The 18,231-nt window shown below is 40.9% G+C and overlaps 1 protein-coding gene across 3 annotated transcripts in view; it reads left to right on the top strand.

The window, feature by feature from the left end:
• Positions 1–18,231, top strand: part of SPAM1 (sperm adhesion molecule 1) — a 40,504-nt gene that overhangs the window by 9,820 nt on the left and 12,453 nt on the right. The window contains exon 1 of one of the 3 annotated variants that reach the window (XM_076328637.1): positions 13,556–13,647. The exons of 1 other annotated variant lie outside the window; for it this stretch is intronic. The gene's annotated coding sequence lies outside the window, so the exon portion shown is untranslated. Of the gene's footprint in view, positions 1–13,555; positions 13,648–14,821; positions 14,866–18,231 lie in introns of those variants that run through there. One more of the 3 variants, XM_076328638.1, reaches the window with a different exon arrangement.

Here is an 18,231-nt window from a genome sequence, read left to right as displayed (position 1 = left end):
AGAGGGGCAGAATCACCTCCCTTGACCTGCTGGCCAGACTTCTTTTGATGCAGCCCAGGATATGGTTGGCTTTTTGGGCTGCAAGCGCACATTGCCGGGTCATGTTGAGCTTCTCATCAACCAACACCCCCAAGTCCTTCTCCTCATGGCTGCTCTCAATCCATTCTCCGCCCAGCCTGTATTTGTGCTCGGGATTGCCCTGACCCTGATGCAGTATCTTACACTTGGCCTTGTTGAACTTCCTGAGGTTCGCATGGGCGCACCTCTCAAGGTCAGGATGGTATCTGCTGCTGGGTTTCTACTTGGCATTTCCTTTACATTGGTTTGTTTTAGCATCTGTTTTTGAAAGTAAATTAATTTAAGAGGATGGTTCCTTTGCTTGCAAAGTATTTTAGGCCCATCTTTGGGTAATCAATCTGTTACACAAACCAATTTTGAGCTGTTTCCTGTAGTTTATGTTACAGGTAGATGACCGAGTGCTTGGCGATGGCACTCATGAAACACTCCAGATTTGTTAGCATTCCTGATTTTCTAAAACTAGATTTCTAGCCCCACTAGTGTAACTAATAAAACCAAAGGGTTTGTACATGTGCACGCTTGTAGTGGTGTCTGCATTTGTTTTCTTTGAGTTATTCATTATTGAATCCAGCCCAGTTGCTGCTCAGGCCCTATTGATGACCGTGCTGATGCCCTATATTTGTTCTTTATAAAAATAACCTTTACAGTGTATTACTGCAGCAATTTGATGATAATTGTTTATATCTTTAGAGCTAACTTGGTACAGGCAAAGCTTTGATTAAACTGTCTAATGCTGTATACTCTTTGGAAAAGTTATCGATACCCATGTTTTCATTTTACTTTTTGTCTTTTTTTTCAAGTAGTTAATTATTAGAATTTATCTTTATATAATTTTATTGAAAATTAGGCTAAACATGAAGTATTCAGTTATGCAGTATCTTGGAGAAAATGTAGATGAGCCTCTAAACCAGACAGTTGCTGCCCCAGTGGGTCCCTAGCACGCCTTCAGACTGTGCACTGACTCTCAAATTGAATAATTTTCTATGATGATATTCACATTGTCCTTTATCACATCCTGAGTAGTGCAATATAGTACAGAAAGTGCTTCCATCTCCTAGGGAGAGAAATTACTTTTCATTTTCTATGTCAATAACTATTTAGGTCTTGAATTCATCTACATACCTTACCTTTCATGCGCTAATTAGAGGCCTCCTCTCCTTAGGTACCATCTGCAGGCAATAGAGAGAGACAGGCACTTCTGCAGGGTGATTCCTCCCCCTCACCCACCGTTCAGGTTTTGAGATGAACTTGAGAGGTTCCTGCAGAGCGAGTCTATGACGACTGCATTCCTATCCTAAAGTAGGCACCTCAGCGAAATGCCTGAAGTTACCTGGGTAAACGCCACTGTAGCATTCAATTCTTACCATTTTAACCATTTATGTGTTAAGGTCTGTGGACCCAGCTTTGTATCCATGATTTACTCAGTCATTAGAGGGAGAAGGTGTCTCCTGGCAAGGATAAATCTACTAGATAGATGTTGTACATAGATGGGATGAGTCATGCTCTAGGGGTTTCTGTCTTTTTCTGTCAATGATAAAGAGCGTCTGGAATAACTACCTTGGAGCAGGGATCTAACTTTTAGATGGCTGAGAGAAATCCCACCCTAAGTGATAAAGAAAAGTATCAGTTTGGCAGCTCAATAGTCATCTTTTAGCTTATCCAGTAGGATAAAATAGGCAGCAGGATGCAAACTTCCCTGTAACATTCTGTGAGTATCATTCAAGGTTATTAGGCTCTGACTTGCCTGAAGAGTGGGGAAATAGCTTAGTCTTCGTTGCCATTAACTCAATTACTTTCAGCTGTACCGCAGATTTTATGACGGAGCACTGAACAGTCACCATACCAATTTTATGTCATGCAGCAGGTAGCTAAGATATTAACTGGATAGATTGGAACTGAACTTTCAACTTAGTTGTGAGGCCGTAATAGAGGGGAAAAAAATAGATTTAACTGTAGATACTTTAAATCCATTAAGAGAAGGGATGGAGAAAGGACCAGTGTTGTTTACGTATGGGATAAAGATTATAGGTTTCAGAAAGATTTTAATGTTCTCAAGTCCTGATCATCTATTTTTGGTAACAATGCCTGTGATGAATTCTTAGTGGTTTTTATATCTTATGTTTATAGCGTTTAAAGTACTTTAAAATTCCTAATAATTCTGTAACCATATTGCATGCAAGCATGAACAACTGGCTGCTACACTCTAAAATTCCTCACAAGGCTACACAGACCAGCCTTGGACAAGTTGCTTAGTGTTGGCTTGTGCGGTCTTGGATGAATTCTGCAGCGCAGAAGCAAGATCAAGTGTGAGTTTGAAGTTTAGGTCATTCTAGTGTTCCTGGCTGCAGTGTGCAGAAATTCAAAGTTTGGTTTTGCTCAAGGAGGAAATAAATGACCCTAAAACTGATGTTTTCATCTGGGCAATTGGGAAAAAAATACGGGCCTATATTTTTAAATGGGTGGTCCAATGTCTAAGTACCTATCTTGAGACTCTACTAGTTAAAATTTCTGAATAAGCCTTACACTGGCTAAGGCAGCATAAGGAGCTTTTAATGCTTCTGGAGAAAAATACGTGGCACCAGAAACTGGAAGGAGCTTTCGAAATGGGGACTTTGGTTCTCGTATTTCTACACTGGTTTGCAATGAAAACGTGAGCAGCCTTTAAAGGCTTTATACAGCAAACAATCCTGCAATGTGTCTCATCTCTTGAATTATAATGTTGTCTGACATATCTGAAGCCAAGAGGTATTATGTATCAACCAAACTAAAGAAAAGAATTCTAAGTCAAAGAGATGTTTAAATGCTGCAGAATTCAGACTACAGTCCCGAAAGGGTCCTCTGGAGATCATCTGATTATCCCTTGCTTTCCAAAGTTAGGATTAATTATACCTATAACTTCCTTGAAAGATTTCCCAACTCTCCTAGACAAGGTACTCTACTGTTTAGCCGCTCTTACTGCTACAAATTTTTCTAATATTCAATTTAAGTCTTTGTTAACGTGATCGAGATTCATTAGTCCCTGTCTAACCCCAAGTGGATGTGGAGAACGTGAGCGTTCCTTCATCCCTTTTTAATCCATTCCCCTTGCCTATTAAAACTATTACCATGTTTTCCTGATAATCTCCTCTAAAGACTAAAGAAATGTCCTTCATTCCTTCAGTCTTACCATGCTGTATTCCCTAGATATCTATTAATTTCCATGTTCTGCTGCATCTTTGGTATTCTACTTGGTTGATTTCTTTTACCCAAGTATAAATTTTTGCATACGTCTGTACTGAGTTGAATCCAACATTTTCCCGGTCATTCCTTCCATTTGAGAATATTTTTTCTTTTTTGCATCCTAGGCCAGACCTCTGGCAGACCTGTAGGCCATCCGTGTTGTAGGCCACGCTAAGCAAAAAATAAACACTTGTCTGAAGATACAGGTAGGCCTCTAGTAGGATTTTGAAGAGGCTGTGCATGCTGAGCTGGCAAGCAATTTTAGTGTGCATCAGTACACACCAATACAGACGCTTATGAACATACACACCTTTCTGCAGTTTTACCTGTGATGCGTATGTGTACATGTCACACTAACTAGAGTCCTATTGCTGCATGCCCCTAACAAACAACAGCTACCAATTGGGGAATTGGGCATTCCCATCTGGGGGCTTTTTCACATCTTTCTGATACCAGTGTATTTTCTTGATCATTTTTCTGATTTTCTTGGCAACAAATTACTTCAGCATAATCTTTCTGCTCATATCTAACCAGTATGGAAACATTTACAAGCAAGAAGCAGCTGTTTTAGGCCAAAGGAAAGCTATAAATTAATAGTCGCATAATTCAATTGAGTGGCATGTTTTGGATTCACAACAATTACTCTGGCCCAAAGAAGCTGACACAGACTGGGTTTACAGAAAATGAATCAGTAGCTCTGGACAAGTTCTAATAAAATGGCCACGAGGCAAGACTCAGCTTTGACTCTCTGCTATGGATAGGTGCTGCATGCTTTAGCATTAATCACGTAAACACTTCCTCCTGTGCAAAGCTGCAGCAGGTATTTAAGGCAGGATCAGAGCAAGATGTGTATTAATTGACACTAAATCTATCCCCAAGATATCCAGCACTGGGTTATAGATAATTATGTGTTATAAAACTGTTTGAAGTAGCAAATAAAAGGTGATCTACTAAATACAGTAGCAAAATGGTTGTGTATCCTGCAGAAGTTGGAAGTGACTGACTTTGAAAATTGATTTTGAAAATGAATTATTATTTCCTTAATCTTTCTTTGAAGAATTAGTATGATAAAATCCTAGTTTAAGAAATAAGAGACTAACTATTCTCTAATTCATTATTAAGTTCCTCTTTTATCTGGGAGCACGTGAATTCAGAAGTAATACGACAGGAGAGAAAGAGATGCTTCTTAACATTCTTGCATTGCTGATATAACACTCGGAGTGGAGTTCCTACATTTGTAGGATTTCCCCAGCTTGCAAGATCTTTAGCCTTTTTCAGTAAACTGATAATTTCCTTTATGTTCAGAGAAACATCTGTCCTAGATGATTTACTCTAAGTTTTCTCAACACAGAAGCAAGAAAATAGCAAAAAACCCCCACCATTTAAAACAAACCTACATAAAACTTTTGAACTTTTTAATCTCTATCTCGCTGTCATGTTCTGTTTGTTGCATAATGATCTAATCACAGGTGGTTTTGTTAGCAAGGTCAAATAACTGTAATTGGGATCTGAAAGACAGAATTGGAAATAAATGATTCACTCTGGCTTATACAGGCATTCCAGAAGTTCATATATCATCTTTATATAGACAGGTTCCACATGGAGTCAAGCATAGAAGAAACTGTAATGGTTCTCAAATGACTAGTTGAAGAGTATAAAAAATACCCTCCAGAAATTCTATTTCTATATTGCAAAGAATTAAACTATTAAAAATCAAGTGTAGTCTAGACATGAAATTCTCATGGAAATTGCCATTTCCCAAAGCTATTCCTTTAGACCCTAAAAATACTGGGCAATGCTATGTTGAAGCATAGTGTAATTTTTATAATGTACAACAACATTTTAAGACTATGTAAGGTAAATAACCCATGAACACTGACACTGCTGCCTAGAATCACCATTTTATTTGCTATGGGTCTTCCTGAATTTGTTTTGGCACTGGTCTTTATGACTCCAAGTAGTTCTTTTTATGTCTTTAATATGTAGATTGCTAGCCTAGGAAGACACTTACCTTTTCTATACTGCTTTGCAATCCAAATGAACTGCTACCTCTGCAGCTTTCAGAAGTCATTTAAATTCGTTTCACAAGCAGGTGAAGCAGTTCAGAGGCAGTTTATAATGCAGATTTTCTTTAAGGCCACATTTCAGCTGTTTTAGGTATGGAAACCTACTGGTATAAGAGCTAGCTAGTAAGCAACCTTCTATCCCAGCCCCTGTGACAAGCCTTGACTTTTTTGGTTTTAGTTCAAATTCAGGTAGTCATCTTCACACAGAATATTTATAACCTACTTTAATTAGCACTTTTCTCAGCAGGCTTAGTAAATTGGACTCATTTTTTTGAAGGTAACAGACAGGTGGATCTGTTTCTTCAAGCATTCTAATAAACTGAGATTCCTGTTTTTTTAAATAAGTAATTTTTTAAAAGTTATTTTACAAGTGCATAAAGGCTTTGTCAGATTGGATTTACAATTACTTGTATTATTGTTCTTAACATGGAAATTACAAGGAAAATTCCTTGGGTCCGATTCCTTTGTTGTTCTGGCAGAAACAAATAAGGAATACCCTCTGGTAGTTTGTGCAAGATGGACAGACCATTTCTAGATACATCTAGTTAGAAATGGGTACTAATCTATTTCTGATTTCTGCAGAAGTGGTATGTAAGCCAGCAACAGGTAAATAAAACAGAAAAGTTAAGAGAGAGGCCTCTGGAACCCTTGAACTTCTTGTAAAACAGGGCAAAGATTGATCATAACCTTTTAGTACCTACATTTCAGAACTTCCTTCCAGTGTACGAATAGTTACAGGAAAGCTGTAATGAGTTTTCACCCTCCTTGACTTCACGAGTCGGGGGGGCAGACTCAGCAGGGAAGTTTTGAATGCTCAGGAAAAAAGAGCTAATTTAACTGCAAGAAGGTCTCAAAAGAAAATCCTTGAGGTCAAAGTCCAAATCAAGTTCAATACACGCAAAGGTGAAGAGAACAAAAACTTACCAATCAAACACACTGTAAAGTACTGCTGGATGGGAACTGTTCGATGAAACTTTTTTTTTTTGGACAGAAAATGCCAATACGTTTTTAAAAAGAAAAAAAAGCAGAGGACCAAAGAGAAACTAGTAGGGAATATAGGCTTCTCAAAGAAATTCACGCAAGTCCACACTGACTAGTCAAATACTGTTTCTCATAGTTGGAACTGTGTAGTTGCAGCACAAGAGGCACTAGTGTGCCTGCTCCAGGCTGCTGCAGTCCAGGGCCTGCTCTGTTCGGGTAAGATACAGCTGAAGATGATTTTGGCTGAGGCATGCTGCCTACATCTGTGTTACCTGCCTCTGCTGCACAGTAGAGAGCTTCCAGCTGAGAGACAGGAGGGTGGCGGGGGACTAACACCTTCAGTCATCCCAGCCAGAGCTGTGAGCTTATTTCCAGGCACTCTCCTTCCTCCTCTCTTGTCTGCCTCCTTTTACACACGTACACAACCTGTCGCAAAGCAATAGCCAGGAAACAAAGCCTCCTCCCTCGTGAGCCTTGCATGTGTCTTTGCTTGGGGCAGTGATATGTCTCTGTGTTTGGGGTGAAGGTCAATATTATTTACCAAAGATAGTTTATTCCTGGTCAGTATCATATGTGATATTTTCTACCCCATATTATTCTCTGTGACTATGGCATGGTTAATAGAAACATCAGTATTTTAGAAAAATGTGGGTGGAGATCATTAATGTGGATTTTGCATGTCTTCCACACAAATGACTTCCAGGTGGGTTATATTTCCATAACAGGAGAAAGGTTCTGGCCCCTAAGACACATTCTGGCACAAAAAAAGTAAAGTCTGGCAGCTGAGAGCGAGAAGCAGGATTTCCTGGGATCCAGTGGTCCTGGTATCCTAAATGGCAAGAATTTAGGAGTGCAGGGAAGACTGGTAAGTGCTCCTTGTACTCTCCAACGGCAAGGACGCAGAGTGGTTTAGCTCCTTTTCTATGCCGTTGTGGTGAGGATGTGTGCTTCTCTTCTCCCCACATGTGCTTTGAACCTGTCCATGTGGAAAGGATCACTTTCCTGACACCCACATCAGTGCACACGAATAGGCCAGTGGGCTTACCCTTGCTAAAGGCACGATCCCGAATGTCCACTATATTAATGAATGTGGACTCATTGGTATAAATTTGCACAGATGCACCAGAGCTACCTGCACTGCATGGGTTTTCATCAGTGAGAATTTGGGACTAGGTAAGCTTCAGAAGCATCCTGTGTTATTGCCATTGGTTTAAGCTGGAGTTCAGTTTCCCAAACCTTTTTGCACTTGGGCTGGGTGAGAGAAGGGTGTCTCTTTCTTTACTCCTTTATTAAAGCTGCTGCTTTCAATGTGTACACATGACACACGGGAATATATCTTTCTTGACATAAAACCATTTCACTCAGATTGCTTTTAGCTTTCACATTTGAAGATATAACTTGGAAGTGCCTTAGCATAGATTGACATAAAAGACAATGAGACATGAAAGGCAATCAGGTAAATAAGAAAATTCTTATTTACTAATTTTTACAGGGCCTGTTGTCATGGTAGCTTGGCAAGGGATTAGAAAGATTTAAATGTAAATTAGATAAGGTATTCTCAAAACTAAAATGAGTTAGTTATTCAAAATTGGGGGGGGGGGGGGGGGGGAGAAAAGAAAAGACAAAAGAGCCTTCTATGATGCCTTGCTTAGATCTGAGTCCTGGAAGGCACTGAGTGCAAGCCACATTGTAGGAGGCCTCCCTGGGGAGAGCCATGCTGCCTATCATAGGATTTCTTTAGCCTGCACAGAGGAGCACAGGTCAGAGGTAGCCTTGCATATGCAAATATGCCAGAACAGGAAAAATCAGAACTGCAGGAGTGTGGTGCTGTGTTCAAACTAAAAGCTCTGCAGAGACAGCAACAGCATAGCTGCTCTACAGCCCCTCTGCATGGGACTGAAACATGCCAGTTTGATCCACGTGGGCTTTTGGGCTTAGAAGGTGCAGTGCAGAACTATTCCACAAACAGACCAGCTCAGGTCCTAAAAGTAGTCCAGACAAACTAAAAATGTTCTGTGCTGAATAAATACGCTGCAGTTTTTCATGCTTTACCACTTTCAGGACCCAGGCTGATGTCTCTGCATTGCATTGTACCATGCAGGTAAACTACTTTATTAGAAATAAGAGGAGACTCTTCTTTGGGCTCCATTACATGATAGAGACATACCCACAGAGTAGTCAAATGCCACAGTGGACAAGGGGAGTTTTCAGAATGGCGTTAACTGATGTAATACAGTAGGGGGCTCTGGCGCTTAGATGCCCTGTCTTGCCAGCGTTCGGGCGGTACTTCCAACTGGAAAGTTTATGCACACGTAGGAAGGAAAATATTCACTCAGATTAAACCACAGTATGCTCCCAAGCTCCCTGGTTTTGTTACATGCTTAACCTACATCCTGGGGCAAGGCATGGGAGTGCACTGATTTCATGTCTCTTCCCCAGTGCCCTGTTTTCTATGGTAGGGAAACCTGGTGACAAAGGCCAGAATGAGACCATGTGAATTCAGGTCAGATCCCTGACGCAGATGCTCAGAGAGTAAGATTTGAGGATGTCCGTAGTACATACTTGTTGATCAGATCTCATGCAGACCTCAGTCCTAGAAAAAGTAAGACTTACAGCTTCACTAGCACCTAAAGTGGCTCCTTGAAGCAAAAGAGAACACAGGTGATAGTTGCTTATGATGGCCCACCTCTGTGGATAGCTGAACCCTGTACCAGATGGGGGGTCTGGGTGAGTTAAGCCATAGTTCTCCAAAAAGCAGTTAGAATTCTTTAGGCTGGAGCTAACAAAGTACTGTGGAAAATATCTAGAAAATCTTGACTAAAGAGAAACAAGTGGTAAATCGTGACAAAGGCACATGACAAAGGCATGTCTAAATGGGGAAAACAAATCCCAGACGCGCACAGGGCATGCCAAACACATGGTGCTAACCAAAACTACCAGTGCGACCTAAGCTCCCATAGCTTGCCTGCGAGGGATACAACACTGCCCGGGTCTGGGTGAGGGCAATGCACACCAACATCAAGAATCCTGGGAGTGAGTTAGGGGAGTCAGCCCCATATTGTGAAGGGCTGAAGGAAAAGAGCATCCTGAGAGATGTGAATTGAGGACAGGCTCTGTCCCACAGACATGGTGAGTGAGCATACTATAGAGTAGGGCCTTCTGCCTGGGGGATGTGGAGGTTAAGGTGGGCACTTTGGAGAAATGAAGGTTGGAGGTGCAGAGTCCCAAACCGTGCTGGAATAGAGAAAGAGATGGGGACCTCAGTGAAGGGTGGGCTTAGGAGAAGGGGATATCGCGTGTGTAGGGTAGGATCTGACATGTGTGACTGAGGCTCAGAGGACAGCTGCTGAGAAACAGGTTACAGCCTTGCTCTGCTGAGAGATGAAGTGCCAGGGAGGCGGGATTCATCTCAGTGGAATCAGAGCGGCTGGAGAGCAGGGGAAGTGTGGAGAGATGGGAAGGGAGACACCACATCCTCAGCTCAGCCCCCTGCCTCCGTTCACTCCACCGAGTGCCCTTAGCCTTGTGACCCATTCTGCCAAAATGAAAATGTTGAGTTTTGCCACTGATTAATAATGGGATCAATTCCTCCATGCTTCATTCCTGGGGCAGCAAGAGTTCAGTTTTTGCCTACACCGCTTAGAAGCTTTGGGCCACCTCTACCTTTGCACATTACACACCCTATTTTTTTATTTGTAGTGTTCAGTGATATAAACTGGGTGGTATTTGCATATCTTTACCAGCTTCTCTTCCCATCTGGCTTCAGACATCTCCTCTCTTATTAGCTGCCAGCTGTGTCTTTTCTGTTTTTCCATCTTCTGCTGCCCCACAGGCAGCAGGAACACCTTCCAATTTGTGTTATATCAAAGTGAAATCAGGAGCCACCCAACAGCCATACCCTTATGATTTGGAGGATCACAGAAACATTTAGTGTCAGGTTATTGGGTTGAATCCATCTCATTCAGTAGCAACTGGAAATTGTTAGTGTCTGCTGATGGGCTGGCAGCTGTGGGGCGTGACACTGGTGGCTCTTCTCCAGTTGCTAATGGCCAGATGTCCACATCATAAAAACACAAACAAAATTAATGCTTTTGCTGGTAGCCTCAGCAGGGGACACATTCAGCGGGTAGCGAGGCTGTTCTTAACGCAGGGCAATGCCCACAGAGAAGCCCAAGAGTACTGGAGTGAACAATTTGCAGATCACCCCCCTGTTGGGCTTGTTCTGGGGATGGGAACCTTCTGTACCAGCGATTACAAGTCTTGTTTTGAAAGAAATAGTTTGATGATAGAAGCCAGAGGGGATGTTGCTGTATGTCTGAGACAAACTAGTAGGTTAATGAGGTGTGAAGAATGATTTAGTCATAGTTCTCTGCACCTCTTCTTTTTCTTTTGTTTCCCATACTTCTGCAGACCCATTTCCGTATCTCCTCAGGCTCCTTGACTTCATTCTTATTCCACACCATCACTTCCGCCAAGCACAGTAATGCTTCCTTCAAATGTTGAGAATTATTTCACTTATTTAATATGGCAGCCAGCAAGAGCTGGCTTATTCTGGGAGGAAATTCCTACTTGACTAGGGAAGTGGATGCTAGCCCACAAAATGAGTGGTAAAGATGCCGGATGGGATTCTGGCTGCAAGACTCCTGTGGAGTAGATCCTGCACCATAAAGATGCAATGTTACAGGAGAGAGAACTGCTGCTACCGGTCAAGTGGAAAAGCCTTGTAGTCTATATCTTGGGCTGAAACAGCAATTGCCTTTGCTAACTACCATGAGTCTCTCAACAGTAACTTGACCTACATAGTCTCATTATTGTGTATCTTATTTTCCCTGTTCTTCTGACACATAAAGCTGGCTCCATATTTTCCATGAAGAAGGATAGTATTTTCTTTTACAAAACTAGCAGGTGGAAGAATGCAACCCAGAGAAAACCAAATTTTAGCATTAACATTATTCCAAAGCTTTATTTTCATTGTTTCTAGACTTTTACCTATCAATATTGTTTTAAAATTCTTATGTAAAATAAGAGTAACGTACAGTAGCGTATTGCTGAGGAATGAGAATGTGAAAATATATATTTTGAAAGTTTCTATTCCATCTTCTTTCTTCATCATAGCAAACTGCTTTAAAGTATTTTTTCTCATAATTTTAGAATAGTTTTATAAACTATTATTTTTTAAACCATTTTTTCTAAATTTTTATTCTAAATAATTATTTAAAGTCATTGTTCTACAGCTGACCTTAAAAAATAATATAACAATATTTTGACTATTTTGTAATTTTTGGGATTTATCATTATATACATTTAAGAAGGTTATGTCATGGAGTACCAAAAACTTAGTAAAAATATTACACAAAGAAAACACGATGTATAACATTTAAAATGACAAAAATGTTTCAATATTGAAATGAAAGTCTCGAGACTGAAATCAGCTCCAAAGACAAAATTGTTTTTATGGCGAGGGAGAAAAGGAACAGTTTTTAAATTGCCATATTGCAAGTCTAACAGGTCAAAATGGCTCTAACCCGTGGCACCTCCTGCCATCCCATTGCTGTGGGAAGCCCTCAACTCAAAGTGCTGAGTGTAATCAGAGCTAGGAGTTTAATGACAGATAGTGGAAGGTTGTTTAATTACCTTTATTTCTCGAATGCATCCAGAGGAGGGCAACAAAGCTGGTGAAAGGGCTGGAAGGAATGTCCTATGAGGAGCTCTAAGGACTTTGGGCTTGGCTAGTTTGGAGAAAAGGAGGCTGAGGGGCGACCTCATTGCTCCCTACAGCTTCCTGAGGAGGGAAGCCGAAAAGGAGGTGCTGATCTCTTCTCCCTGGTATCCAGTGATAGGTTGTGTGGGAATGGTTCAAAGCTGCACCAGGGGAGGTTTAGACTGGACATTAGGAAGCATTTCTTTACTGAGAGGGTGGTCAAACACTGGAACAGGCTTCCTAGAGAGGTGGTCAATACCCCAGGCCTGTCCGTGTTTAAGAGGCATTTGGACAATGCCCTTAATGACATGCTTTAACTTTTGGTCAGCCCTGAATTGATCAGGCAGTTGGACTAGATGATCGTTGTAGGTCCCTTCCAACTGAAAATATTCTATTCTATTCTATTCTATTCTATTCTATTCTATTCTATTCTATTCTATTCTAATGTGGGTGTTAACAAACCCTACATCAGCATCTGCTAGGGATACTCCTGTGGTCTTGCCTGAATCTCTATGCGAGTAACCAGAGGGCCAAATGTGGTGCTCAGTTCAGTGATCTCCAAGCTTAGCAACCTCAGTATCCACTCCAGTGGAGGATCTCCTCCTGCGACTTTGCTTCCCACCCAGCGTGGATGCACCGCCTGGGGGTACTCTATGCTTTGGCACTGCAGAATGCAGTTTTGCATTGCCATGAAAAAACCTTTTACCTCCATCGGTCAAACCACTGCTGCATCAAAAAGCAAAATTAAGTCAAACTATAAAATATTTCTTACTTTAGAAAAAAGAGATCTCTTTCAAAGCATTTGTTCAGTAGACTATAAAACATGGTGCAGGATCTCTCACAGGTAATGTGTTGTTATACTGCTTACTGCAATCAGCTGTGACAGGAGACACCTTTAACCAGCTACCCTGTAATTATGCTAAGGTTTTCACCAAATGACAAATCCCAATTGGCTGGGTCAGAGCCCTGCCTTTCCAGACAAGGCTAATTATTTTGTCCACTCACCTGTTCATTCACTCCAGCAAGCCCTGACCTGTGGAATCATGTAGGTGAGTATTCACTGCTTATCTTTATGTTCCTTAAATTTTTACTATTTTGAAATTTAAATCTCAGAGAGGGAAGGTAAATTGTGGTGGGGCTTTCCAGAAAGATTGTCAGGAATCATAAGGTGTAACAACCACTGTTACGAACCATGTGTGATACTATCACCTATTTCTCTCTCAGCATGTTTTAACTTTTTTTCATTCCAAGTGATTCATTGAACTATTACACACACAAAAGATTACTTATAAACTGTAACTATATAGCTGTCATAGGTATTGAGTAAACGCTATGTCTCCATATCAACAAAATCGCTAAAACAATCTTGCTTCAAATAACACTTGTTTCAAGCTTTTTAGGTTAAGTTGTTAGTCTAGGCAATTTTTCTCTGGGGGTGGGAATAGGGGAGAGTAGTCTAATCTGGATTTTTGTTTCTTTAGGAGTCTACAGGAATGAACTTATGCTTGGGGAAGTTTAATAAGAAGTTATTTGTCCCTAGTGAATACTTCTAGTCAGGGGTGAAAGAAAAGACACCTGAATGTTTTCAGCCTTTCAACTCAGGTAAATTATATGTTGCAGTGTAATAGTTATTTTTTTTATATGAAGCTACAGATGGGCAAAGCAATCCACAAAATATCTGAGGCAAGAGGTCTGAGTCAGAGTTGCTCAGAAACAAAACAATCAAGTGCATGCTGGGCAGTCCCTGCACAGGTGTGGGTTGGTGTGGGTCTCTACTGAAGCCTCCAAGGAGGAGAAGTGCCAGGCCTGAATGGCACACGCTGTCCGAGTCCCAGCTCCCATGGCAAGTGGTCCAAACTCACTCTCTCAGCATGCAAGACATTAAGGGCTTTTATCCTTAGAAATAGACGACTTCATTGTGTCTCTCAACTTCGCTGTTTAGCCAAAATTTGTGAGGGCTTGCAGGTTATCTCAGTTAGAAGAAGACATGGTGGTGAGGTCGAGTACCCTGGCTGTTTGTTTGTAAGGACTGCACCAGCTTTGCCTCCCTAGCAGTGGCAGGTCCAAACAAACAGAAATTGCTGTTCGCTCAGAGCTGCCAGCCTCTGCTTTCCAACTCCCTTGCTGTAAATCCTTTTCCTTAGGCTTTCTCCAAGGGTTATGGTAACGTGCTTGCTCAGGCAGGTCCAACTGCACTCCTTTCTTCTTTTCAGTTGAAACTGTTAATTCTTTGCATAACCGTTTCCCAAAACAGTGCTCGATTAATGCTAATGCCTCCTTTATAAATCATCAGCATTCTGCATAGCTTTGTACTCACCTTTGTTCTGAGACTTTGACATCTGCTTACCCATCTCCCTTGCTTATCTCCAGGGATGGGTGGCAATTACATTGGCTCCTCAGTATTAGTAGGTTTATCAAAATAACAAAAGACTATGACGATTGTGAAGAAACGGCAGGTGAAAAGGGACACAGTAGGAAAGAGAAATTATTCTTGAGGGAAGGTTCGCTTCTTTACTGCAGTTTCATATTTTCCTCAGATTGTATTTATTTATATACAGTCATGTGGGAGAAAGGAATATGGAATGAATTACAGTCCCAGGAGAGGAAGTTTAAAGAGAGAGCATTCAGGTATAGCACAAGAGAACTTGAAACCGCATACTGTGAAGACAGATGTTAATATATAAACTCGTACTGAGGTTAATAATACATATTTATTTCCAAGGACAATTCCCTTTGAGGACTCCCCCCCCCCCCCGCCTCCTGTTGCTCTGGCTATGAAGTGTTGCTACTGAAAATCCAGGAACAATTTCATCTGTGCAGGTTGGGTTTACTCCAGGGGTACATCCGCTCCCCTACTTTTAAAAGGGAATATCACTATCATCTTTCTTGAAAGATCTTCTTTTTTCAAAATAAGAGAGCATAATTTTGTGACTGAAACAGTTTCACGTTTGGAATTGGCTGCTATGTTAATTTTAAAACTGCATTACTTCCAAGGATTAAGCAAAAACCAGTTGTGTCTCTTCCGCAGACGTCCTCTAGAACAGTCACTTCTTTCACAGGCACAGCTACTTTTATATAGCATAGATCACTTTTTCATATTAATCCCTAAACAGGATAATGATTTGCTGGGAGAAAAAACCATATTTTTAACACAGATGTGAAATGCCATCTGCTTTGACCACAAATGTATTGCAGTTATTTCTGTGCTGCGTGAAGGCTTAGAAGGAAAGAATATCGTATATTTTTATGTTCAGTTCAGACTTCTGTTTTTCAAAATAATACTCCTGTGGGGAACGATGAACATACATGCTCATTAATAGAGTATTATAATCCTCCATATTACAGGCTCCCTTTGTTATACCTACAAGTGTGTAGACAGTACCATTGTCTTGTTTGGAAGAGCTCACTGAGAAGAGCTAGTAAAGCCTGTTTCTTCCTAAAAATCTTAGGAAGCCTGTTTTTGTACCGTAACTCCAGGCGCACAGTGATCTGCACTACAGCTCTTTGTAAAAATTGCTGTCCACAGGAGTTTAAAATGGTACTGGAATACAAGATACTGTTGCAAAAAAACCCACCACACAGGGCATCTTAGGTGGAATTTCAAAGCATTATCTTGATGAAACCATTCAAAGATTATTTAATTTACTCAGTTGATGTCTCAATAGAATAGGGGAATCAATGAAAATTTTGCCTACAACTTTGTCAGGTAGTCAGAAGAAAGAACAGGTTGAATACACAGGCTAAACCTGAGAAAATAGGGGTGGTTTGGTTTTTTTTTTTTTAAGGCTTCTAGTTAGAATTATTCAAGAGGGTTCAGTGTGATACAGTGAAAAATATTAGACTAAAAACAAATCAAAGAAAATCACTAGTTGCTTTTAAAAATTGGGCTGTGATTTGCTTAATATCCTCCATTAGGGCAGTAGTGTAGCACACAAATATGATCCAAATATATTCACAGGTTGATCTGTGCTTTAATTAGCTGTATACTAATCGATATTAGTGGTAGATATATTTTTATATGATATTAACTAGTAATGCATACTTTTTAATGATTTCTAATCTTGCTATAGAGAGTATGTTTGGACTCGTTTTGCCATGAAGCACTAGAGATTCAGCAGACAGTGAACACTTTGCAGAATAACCTTAGCAAGATGGAATACTCTGCAAAGTGACACGTGATGGACTCTTTATCTTGTCCCTGATTCCTCTGCAATGGAAACCGTCATTACAGAATCTGAGTTCTGTCAAGCCTAACTATATACAATACAGCAAAGGAAATTTTCCAAATACTTTTGGAAATGCATTCAGACAGCTTATTTGGCTAACTCTCTAAAAAACAAATTAGAACATCAGTAAACAGGCTTTTAGGATATTAAGAATTTTTATAAAATTGAGAATTAGAACTTGCAAGAGGAAAAAAATGAGAATGAAGAGCATAGAATTTTTCCTAACATTTGAAACTAGTCATGGAACACTGCAGTAGTCATCGTAACACTATAAAAAATAATTGGGACGTATTAGTAAAAACATATAGCGGACTCACATTTAAATAATTGAACAGTAGCTTGACTAAATCTTTTGCATACACATTTTTAAGGGGGGCTGTCTACAACCTGGAAGCTCAGCTCCTGACCTTTATATCATTGGCATATTTTGATTTTTTCCACAGGCAACAGTCAGGAATGCCAGCACAGAAATTTATTTGGAGTTTTTTTCAGGCTTCAGGTCCTCATGCACTCATTGCCCTGTACTCAGAAACAGAACTCAAGAATGGGAGTAAGTGATGATGAGAGATGGTTTGACAGTTCTTGATGATAAGGACAGCCACAGCACCGGGGTGTAGTTTGACAAGCATTTCTTGAATCAGACATGCTGGCTAAACTAGCCAGTTCTGCTGGTTCATGTACTTAGTCATAAAAAAACCCCTTCCTCTCTTTTCTTTTGGCTGAGGTATTTTTAACCTGAACAATTCATTATGTGGCCTCATAAACAGTTGCCCTAGCTCAATTAAGAAGATTATACTGAAGTCAGGGTGGAGTTTTAGAAACCACTGTCAAAATAAGTGCTTACCAAATTCTGACTTTACAGATGTCCTGGTTTCAGCTGGGATAGAGTTAATTTTCTTCCTGGTAGCTGGTACAGTGCTGTGTTTTGGATTTAGCATGAGAATAATGTGATAACACACTGACGTTTTAGTTGTTGCTAAGCAGTGTTTATATTAAGTCAAGGACTTCTCAGCTTCCCATGCTCTGCCAGAGAAGAGGTGCATAAGAGCTGGGAGGGGGCACAGCCAGGACAGCTGACCCAAACTGGCCAAAGGGGTATTCCATACCATATGATGTCATGCTCAGTGTATAAACTGGGGGGAGTTGGCCGGTGGGCAGCGAGTGCTGCTCGGGGACTGGCTGGGCATCGGTTGGAGGGTGGTGAGCGTTTGCATCACCTCTTGTTTTGTTGTGATCCCGCCCTCCCCCCCCCCCAGTTTTGTTCCTCTCCCCCCCCCCCCCCCGTTTTACTTTTCATTACAATTTTTATTATTATTTTAATCCAAGTATTAAACTGTTCTTATCTCAACCCACAAGTTTTCTTACTTTTGCTCTTCCCAGTCTCTCCCCCATCCCGCTGGGGAGGGGAGGGTGAGCAAGTGGCTGTGTGGTGCTTGGCGGCTGACTGGGGTTAAACCACCACAGACAAGTGCAGCTTAACGCATTGGTAACAACAAGGCTAAATCCTGCTATGCAAAGAGCATCCTTCACGCTTGATGTTTAATCAGGTTACACTTGCCATCAGCTGTGAAGCACAGATGGTTCATACTTCCAGAGATGGACCTTCTTTCTGCAGAGCTTCCTATTCCTCACAAATGTTAATGTTATCCTCGTAAAACCCGTGTGTTTGTGTTAATTGAGTATCATTGCCTTCTCTTTTAGAAATGCCAAAATGACCCAAGTGGGGAATGCAATGTAACTACAATGTTACTCTTCCCTTTCTTCTGTGGCTGTTTCATGACTCTGGTACCTGTTCATAATGAACAAACAGCCTCTAGCCCAGGACATGCACCTCTAAAAAGAGCAGGAGGGTTTAAATTCTCTCTAAGTTGAAGTTCCAGCAGTGATACTATTCCCCTCATCCAGAAGAAGGACCCCTCCAGAACAGAATGTAAGAGAATGGGGCCATTTCTCACAACAG

Source organism: Aptenodytes patagonicus, chromosome 1 (assembly GCF_965638725.1).
Source record: "Aptenodytes patagonicus chromosome 1, bAptPat1.pri.cur, whole genome shotgun sequence".
Classification (NCBI taxonomy): domain Eukaryota; kingdom Metazoa; phylum Chordata; class Aves; order Sphenisciformes; family Spheniscidae; genus Aptenodytes; species Aptenodytes patagonicus.
This window is presented reverse-complemented; position numbering and strand designations above follow the sequence as displayed.